Source organism: Pseudophryne corroboree, chromosome 1, assembly GCF_028390025.1.
Source record: "Pseudophryne corroboree isolate aPseCor3 chromosome 1, aPseCor3.hap2, whole genome shotgun sequence".
NCBI lineage: Eukaryota > Metazoa > Chordata > Amphibia > Anura > Myobatrachidae > Pseudophryne > Pseudophryne corroboree.
In genome coordinates this window covers 429,783,553-429,793,404 of record NC_086444.1, presented here as the reverse complement: position 1 = coordinate 429,793,404, position 9,852 = coordinate 429,783,553, and positions in this window count along the sequence as shown.

Sequence of the window (9,852 nt, the reverse complement as noted above, 5' to 3'; positions counted from 1 at the left end):
TAATCGGCTGTTGTGTCCTCATACAAGGGCTCCTGTGTCCTCCAGGAGCTGCTCTTTCTGTCAAGGGGGTGATCTGTCAAGGAAGTGCTATCTGTCAGTCCATCCAGGGGCTTTGCTCCAGTGTTAAAAAAATATACATTTATATTTTGTGCTGTACCCCAGTATATATCCAGATGTTGCTGCTGTGTCTGTCCATCAAGGGGCTGCTCTGTTCATTAAGAGTTGCTCTGTCCATCCATCCAGGGGCTCTGCCCAAGTGTTAAAAAAATGTATAAAAATATATCTTTAATTCTATTTTGTGCTGTACCCCAGTATACATCCAGAGGCTGCTGCTGCATCAATCTATCAACAGGCTGCTGTGTCCGTCCGTCCAGGGGCCCTGCCCTAGTGTTAAAATATATATATACATTTATATTTTGTGCTGTACCCCAGTATACATACAGAGGCTGCTGTTATTGGTCCATCAAGGGGCTGCTCCATCCATTAAGAGGTGATCTGGCCATCCATCCAGGGGCTCTTTCCAGTATTAACAAAATAAAGAAAAATATATATTTAATTCTATTTTGTGCTGCACCCCAGTATACATCAAGAGGCTGCTGCTGCATCTGTCTATCAAGGGGTGCTCTGTCCGGTCATCTAGGGGTTCTGCCCCAGTGTAAAATTAAAATAATAAAAGATAAAAACAAAAAGCCTAAAATTATAAGCATAAAACATATATTTTTTTGTGCTGTACCCCAGTGTACTATACAATTTTTATTTTTTATTTTACTTAAGTACTGTGACACTGCCGGTCAGACTGCAGTATATTATTTTCTACTCATAAATGCATTGTGCAACGCTGTCAGTGTAGTCAACCACAGTGTGTAATTATTATATATATTTCTGATTCATTTGTGTGACACTGTAACCGCTAGTGTGTGATAAAAAATACTTCTACACATTTTTGACTCATTTGTAATCGCAGTGTGATATAAAAATAATATATATTTTGATTTATATTAATATTTCGTTGTGTGTTATTCCAGTATACATCCAGGGACTGCAGCTGCTCTGTCCATCTAGGGGTTTTCTGTCAGTCCACCCAAAGTAAAACTTTTTTATATATTTTGTGCTGTATCCTCTCAGAATACATCCAGGCATGCTCCGTCCATTTCAGGGTGTGGTGTCCATAGCTCATATTCTTATATTATATCTTATTATCCTATTTTAATACATTGTAATTAATTCAAATGAATATGTTTAATAATAATTATAAATTAGCTACATTTAGATTAAGTGAATAGAAATAATCTCTCCACACTTATATACATAACTTTTTGCATATCTTTTAGGACATGAAGAATTTGATCCTAAATAAATTAAATTAATTAAATTAAAATAAATTGAAATTAAAATAAATTAAATTAAATAAATTAAATTTACAATATTGTTTTTTTATTCTTCTTTGCCTTAATCATTTTTTTGTGAACTGAAATCTTGAGCCTTGCCTAATGTGTCATTTTTTCAAAATACATTCTTTGTTTTTTATATTTTGTTCTTGCAGTATATACATCCAAGGGCTGCTGCCTCTCCGTCCAGCTACATTGTGGCAACCTTTTGTCCTCAACTGGATGCAAACAATATTGTGAGCTGTGAGGTGTTCAGAATAGTCGTAAAATGAGTGGAAATGAATGTTATTGAGCTTAGTAATACTGTAGAAACAAAAACTCCCCCAATTTCTGTTATTTTAACTGTTTTTATGATTTTTTTTAACCATTTAACTGACTATTTCTTCCCCAAATAACCGCTCTGAAATTGTTGTTTTTTTTTATGAGTGAATTAGGTGAAGAACATGAATTTAACCCTATCCAAATTGATTTTAGTTTAAAAAAATATATATATTTTTTATTTCCCCCCCAAACATTGATCGGCAACATCGTGACTATCGGAACATTGGCAACATCGTGACTTTAGTTTTTAGATCCCGAACAGCTGCCAGGTGCACGGGGGGGTCTGAGGGTGTCTTGGGGGTGTTGTTTTACACTTATCAGCAGCTGCTATTGTCTGCAGCTGCTGGAGGGGGGATCCTGCTATGCTGACTGATCAGCAATGATCGGCAGCACGGCAGACACAGTGGGAGGGTGCAGGGAGGCAGAGGGAACTTCCGGTCCCTCTGACAGCAGCAGCCGAGGGAAGTTTTCCTTCCCTGCCACTGCCAACACAGTTTATTTGACTGGTTGCATCCTGTGCGACCAGGTCAGATAGAGCATTTGCAGGCATGGTCGCATCTGATGCGACCATGCCAGGCAAGTGGTTAAATACAGATCCAAAACCAAACCCACAAGGCCACTTTTGGCAAAACCAATACAGATCTAAAACACGAAGGAGATACAGTTCCAAAACCAAAAGACAAACCCCAAGAATGGCCAGATGTACACCCCTAGTTTCAACCTACATATGAAAATGATGATCATTATCACCTGTTTGGTATGATTGGCTAATCAGACATCAAAGGGTGGTCACACCTAATATTGATTTGATTTAGATTTCTCTTCTGTTCATTCACTGTGCATTTTGTTAATTGATAAAAAAAAACTATTAACACTTTTATTTTTTAAAGCTTTCTTACTTTGCAGCATTTTTTTCCACACCTGCCTAAAACTTTAGCACAGTATATATAAAAATATGCAGAGAGAGTGGGCGACACTCAAAGTACTTGAAAGCATTCACCATGCTGTTGCAGCATACAGTATGCATGTCTGATATTTCAGTTTTAATAACCTTCTTTATGGACAAATACAGAGATAATACAGTAACCACTTACCTATAAAGCAGATCCACCAGACGTGCAGAGCTTCGAACTGCGCACACAGAGGTGATGCATGTCAGCGACACACCCACATCCTGCTATCAATCGGACTGGGTTACCTAGAAAACAGTATAAATAGAAATAAAAATGTGCCACTACAGAGAGAAAGGGCATTGAGAGTATGAATAAAGGAATAAAAGGACAGATTGTAACTATATACATATATCCAACTGACATTTCAAAAATATATAAAATTTGCATGAGTAGGAAATTATTATACATAAGATGAAAAGTACTATGCATAAATAGAAAACATTAATATAAACATTAAACATCATCTAAGAAAATGTAAAGAAAGCAATTATAAGACTGATAATCATTCAGGAAAATGGATGTACTGTATTAAGTTTGTGAATCAATTTAGCTTCTAAGTGCAGAAGCATTACAGTATGTCTCTGTCCCCTCCACGAAGAGGCACTGATACGTGGTCAATCAACTTGTAGTGCATGGTTGCAAAATTGTGTTTGGATTCCCTAAAATTACGTGTCACCACCTGATGGCCGAAAGATGGAGGGCCATAATTTTTTTAAACTGTATGAATGTTTTGCCAACATACAAAATCCAAAAGGGTCAACAGATGATGTACACAACAAATTTGCTAGAGCAAGTAAGGAGAAGGTCTAATGTGGAATATTTTTCCAGAATGTGCATGAAAGAATCTCTCCCCCAGTTCCAATAGAATTAATAGTCACCAGCGCTTGAATGATATTAATAATAAAAATAATAATTAATTAATAATAATAATAATAATATTCTAATTAAAAGTGTATGGATAAATGAATATAAATTCAGGACGGTAGGTTGAAGTTTAAAAATATATATAATAAATGTAATAAAAAAATAACAAATAACATAAAATCACAGGTGCTTAAAGAGCATGATTAAGAATTAAAATGATCATATGAAAGAACACATCCACATATTTCCTCAACAAAGTCTACTTCATACCCCGGCTAGGACTTCCTCTGGAATGATATCCATAAATTTGTTTGTTGGAGAATAATTATAGCAATGGAGTATAGAATAGTCCCTTTTTAAGCATACCAATGCAGGCGTTTCAGGCGGATAGGGAAACCTCCAATTTTCTCCACAGATGAGGATGTCCAGGGAAATGCAGTCCAATTTGTGCCGTATGGGTGGTGATAATGATGAAGTCCAGTGATGTTTGAGGATAGTTTTAGGATGTGTCCTACGGTCTCTAACTCAACGCGTTTCGCTGGTGTTGACACCCAGCTTCTTCAGGAGTGAATGTTAGAGTGCTGTCCTCCTGAAGAAGCTGGGTGTCAACACCAGCGAAACGCGTTGAGTTAGAGACCGTAGGACACATCCTAAAACTATCCTCAAACATCACTGGACTTCATCATTATCACCACCCATACGGCACAAATTGGACTGCATTTCCCTGGACATCCTCATCTGTGGAGAAAATTGGAGGTTTCCCTATCCGCCTGAAACGCCTGCATTGGTATGCTTAAAAAGGGACTATTCTATACTCCATTGCTATAATTATTCTCCAACAAACAAATTTATGGATATCATTCCAGAGGAAGTCCTAGCCGGGGTATGAAGTAGACTTTGTTGAGGAAATATGTGGATGTGTTCTTTCATATGATCATTTTAATTCTTAATCATGCTCTTTAAGCACCTGTGATTTTATGTTATTTGTTATTTTTTTATTACATTTATTATATATATTTTTAAACTTCAACCTACCGTCCTGAATTTATATTCATTTATCCATACACTTTTAATTAGAATATTATTATTATTATTATTAATTAATTATTATTTTTATTATTAATATCATTCAAGCGCTGGTGACTATTAATTCTATTGCCTCTATATTCATTTGGGGAATTACCACCCCCTACACCAGCAGCTCTCTGACAGCGCACTCTACTTTCTGTATTCTCCCCCAGTTCCAGGTAGCTGCAGGTAACACAGCCCGTGCAGCGATAATTTCCCATTTTTAAGTCACTAAATAGCTATTAGCTTTTTAGTGACTTAATATTGATATCCTGTTATATCAGCATGAACGTCAGAGTCCTGGATATTCCTTCCCCATCGATAGCAAGGCATGATGGTTGTGTCTTTCAGCATCTTTAATTCAGGGTCAATCTTATGACAGGCCAATAATGTTTGGCTACAATCATGCACCTACTGGAAGACGTAAACATATTCTCATACACCAATTTGTTGGTACCCTTGTGGCAAAGCTGCTTTTTGTATAGTGATGCCTATCTAGAAATAGGTAAGGATTTAATTTTAGCCTTAGTTCCCAGTTTAGGATGGTAGCCTTGTGCAAGAAATCTTGACCTCATGAGATCCATCTTTGCTGAAGTGTCATTCTCATCACTGGATATTCTCCTGATATGAACAAATTAAGAAAGGGGGAAACCCTTTTTCAAATGCAGTGGATGAAGGGCCTAATTCAGACCTGATCGCTGGGCTGCTAATTTTGCTGTCATATGATCAGATAGTTGCTGGCCAAGGGGAGTGTAAATTTGCCTGTGCAAGTGTGCAATCGCTGTGCATCAAATGTCCCTCAGTCAGCGGACTTCAGCAAATCCCTTCACACCTCACTCACCATCTAATCATATTTCTACTGTGTGCAGTCTGTGCGCAGCCCAGGACTTACTCCTACAGTGCGATGAGAACAGGCTGATCGAGTCCGGAGCTGATATCACACACCCTCCATTTAAACACTTGGGAATGCCTGCATTTTCCATGAAACTCCCAGAAAACAGTCAGTTATTACCCAAAAATGGCCTCTTAATGTCAATCAGCTTGCGAATGGCTGTGCGATTTTAATTTTCGCACCAGCCTTTCACTGTTGTTGTTTGGCGATGCGCATGCGCATTGCAGTGCATAAGCATGCACAGTCAATCGATAATCGCACGCTGTGCGAAAAATGCACAGCAGTGATCAGGTCTGAATGGCTGTTTAATTACAAGGTATTTCTGAGCATCAGGGGTGTATCTACCTATTGGTCAGGATGGCACTCGCCAGGGGCGCCAGGCAAGGAGGGGGCGCCGTTCGGCTATGCCATCCATGGCCAGGGGGTAAAACCAAGTGGTACTGTTAGACTTGGTGACTGTCTGTTAGTGCCGGCGCCAGTGTCCGGCAGCAGTGCACCGTACCTCGCTTGTAATCAGACTCATCATAAACTACAGCTCCCAACAGCCTTTGTTGCTGGGAGCTCCCGGAAGCAAGGGCTGCTAGGAGCTGCAGTTTACTTTGAGTCTGATTGATCACTAGTGCTGAGCTGTGCCGCTGGACATTGGTGCCGGCAGTAACAGACAGTCACCAGGTACAGTCAGAGCCGGATTATTGGGAGGGGGGGGTCAAGGCACAGGACTGCACTGCCCTGCATTGGGCTAGAGCAGTGGACGGAGTAGAAGCACGGGGGTGGGGCTACCCGACACTCACTGCCAGGCAACCCAGCAGCATGGAGGAGAGGGAGAGAGGACAACGAGCTACTAAAGTACATGCAGTCAGCGTACCCTGTCTGTAATGTGGGGGGTGGGCGGGATACTATATAGTCTGTCTGTATGTGTGTCTGTGACTGAATTTATGTATGTGTGTGACTATGTATGAATGTATGTTTGTGTGTATATGTATCTACTGTATTTATGTGTGTTTTAGTGTGTGACTATGTATGTGAATAAGTGTGTAACTATGTACAGTATGTATGTGACTGTATTTGTATATACTGCATGTGTGACTGTACTGTATATCATATGTATGTGTTTTGTGCGTGACTATGTATGTAAGTGTATATGTGTGTGCCTATGGGCAGTATCAGATATACAAATGGCAAATGTGGTTTGACCGCATTCCCCATATAAAATTCTGAATATATTTATTAGCACTGGTCCACATTTCCATTTTCTATTTGCATTCCCCATATGCTCTTTATAGACTGTGTTTTCTATAGGGGTATGACTGTGTGGCGTAACGTGAATAAGAGACACTACTGTGCATTGTAATGTGAGTAATGGACACTACTGTGCGGTGTAATGTGATACTGTGTGGCATAATTTGAATTGGAAGTACTATTGTGTGGCCATGCCCCTTCCCCACAAGGCCACATTACTTTTTTGACACACCTCCCTTATTTCAAATGTGTGTATGTGTGTGTGTGTGTGTGTGTGTGTGGGGGGGGGGGGGGGGGGACAGCCACTTTGCCAGGGCGCTTGGGCCCCTAGATACACCCCTGCTGAGCATCAGTTTTGTTTGCAAGCCCTGGTCTTTTTTTGTAATCAAGACATCCAAGAAGTGGCTTTCAGAGTCACTAATATCAAAGGTAATATAATGTTTGCATCAGAAACAACAATATACTCCAGAGCCTGCCCAAGTGTATATATATAACATGACCAAATAATGAGGATATCATCTTTGTATCTGGAGAATGATAGAAGGTTGGTGGATAGCCAAGGTTGTGAAAAAAATAATCCCTCTCAATAAAAAACATAAAAGAATTTGGTATCCAGAAGTTAGGTCGTCAGTAATAAGGTCAACAGACAGGCATTAGGTCGACATGGTCAAAAGGTTAACATTCCAATGGTCAACAAAGCATATGGTCGACATGAGTTTTTTAATTTTGGGGTAAAAAAATTCCACCTTTTTCATACTTTACCATCCATGTGGACTATGATTGGGAATAGTAACCTGTGCTGACTACAGTGAGTCTCCTTACTCAAAGTAAGGCGAGCAAAGCGAGCCATGCGGGCGGACATATCACACTAAATGGAGTTCCTTGTGCTGTGATTGTGAAAATAACACCAAAAAACATAAAAAACTCATGTCAACCTTTCTCTGTGTCTACCTTTTCCATGTCAACCTTTTTGCCATGTTGACCATGTTCATGTCTACCTTTTTGGGGTCAACCTAGACACTTTCACCCTTTTCCAGGTCAAACCCATGATTGACACCCAAAGATTTTGCCTATGATGGAGCATCACATAATCCCATAGTGCATCCTTGTATCTGTAAATAAAAATGACCATCAAACAGAAAATAATTACGTGTAAGAGTTAACTCCTAAAGGGTTAAATAAAAGTCAATGTCAGGACTAGAATACTTAGAGCTGTCACACAAATGCCTTTTGATAGATTCCAAACACCTCTGGTGGGGGATACTCGTATTCAAGCTACTGTAGCTACATCTATATTGTAAAGCCATCAAGATTCAGGTAACATAGGTAGCACTAGCAATTTCAAAATAAGACTGGTGGCAGTGTTAATTTTGTCAACGGAAATATTTTGACTAAAAGTATTCATCAACTACTAAAAGAGACTAAAACTAAATTCAGAATCCTTATCAAAATTAACACTGGGAGTAGGATTTTACAGTTTTAAAGAACAATTAGTTCTAGATATTTGCAGAAAATATATATGACCTGCTGTGAAGGAAATAAAGTTGTATTGTGCATTGCACTAGTTTTTTTCTAACAAACTTAAGGCATTAGTTTGAATATGCTGTATGGGAGTGCTCCGGTAAGTCAGACTCAGTATGTAACACATTCTCAGCCTACTGAGCCTAGATTACTGAACAGATAGTTAAAGGTAATTAAACTTCTCAAGGGAATTTTAAAGAAATGTTCTTTAGCAAAATCCATTTCAGTATCATTAAACTGTTTGCAATACAGTAGTTATGACTAAAAGATTGACTAAAATTAGACTAAAATGAAAACTGAGATCCACTGACTAAATCTTGACTAATAAGAAGCAAAAGAAAAGACTAAAATGTGACTTGAAAATAACTAAAAAGTTTTACGTAAGCATCTAAGACTAAAACTACATTGAAAATCCTTGTCAAAATGAACACTGGTTAAGGTGTAACATATGCCTGCACCAAAGGCTGAAGATAATAATAATCAGGAAGTTGAGAGATTTTGTAGATAAGGGAGCCACGGGCTGCAATGATAGGTTTTCTGGTGGATGCATTGGATTTTTATACATTTTTGGTACGGTGTACAATACCGGTGTGATAGGATGTTCTCTAACTGTTGTTGACTGACAGAGACATCTTTCACACAACTTGATAAATGCAAAGGAACATAAAATACATTAAGGAAGGAATTCAATTAGTTGAGAGATTTAAGATGTGACCTTGCAGAATATTTTAGCAAATAAAATCAAAACCCCTCATGCAAATAAGTTACAATTTGTTCATCTCTCACATATTGTGGATTAACTCTTGTAATGTGCAAGTTGTATGATGAACATTTCTCATAGCAAATTGATTAGTATAATAAGCTCGTCCACCAAATTCACTGATTACCATAGTAAAATGTACACAATGGATTATGTTTGTTTAGTGTGTGGTATGGTGTAACACCTGTTATTAATTAGTGTATAGTGAAATTTGGAATGGGTGGTATTCATGTGACCACCGGTCAGCTGACCGACAGTCACATGACCTCCTCCACCATCCCGACGGCTCGCTATCCCGATGGTCGGCATGCCGACCAACAGGGACTATTTCCACTCGTGGGTGTCCACGACACCCATAGAGTGGGAATAGAACCCGTGGCGACCGCAGGTCACCACCGAGCCCGCAAGGGGCTTGCTGCACTCGCCCCTCCCCGCCGGGATCCTGGCGTCGGTATGCTGCCGGGATCCCGGTGTCGGTAAGATGACCGGCGGTCTCCTGACCGCCGGTCAGCCGTACTACACCCATTTGGAACAGCATGTCACACATATTATATACATCTCTATTTTATAGAGGAGCATTTTGTGTGGTGTGTGTTGTACTGGCAATAGAGTATAGGCTGCTTATATGGGATCGGGATCGGCGGGATTCTGGGATTTTAGCCTACAATTATCCGGGATTGAATCCCGGGATTTGAGCTTTTAATCCTGGTAATCGGGCCAATGCTTTTTTTTAATGCCGTGCAGCATCTGAGCCGGTTCAGCATATGGCTCAGACGCAGCCCTGCTCCCCCTGCCCCCAGCTGTGCAGATGTGTGCAATGCGCAGTGTGACATGGTGTTAGAGGTC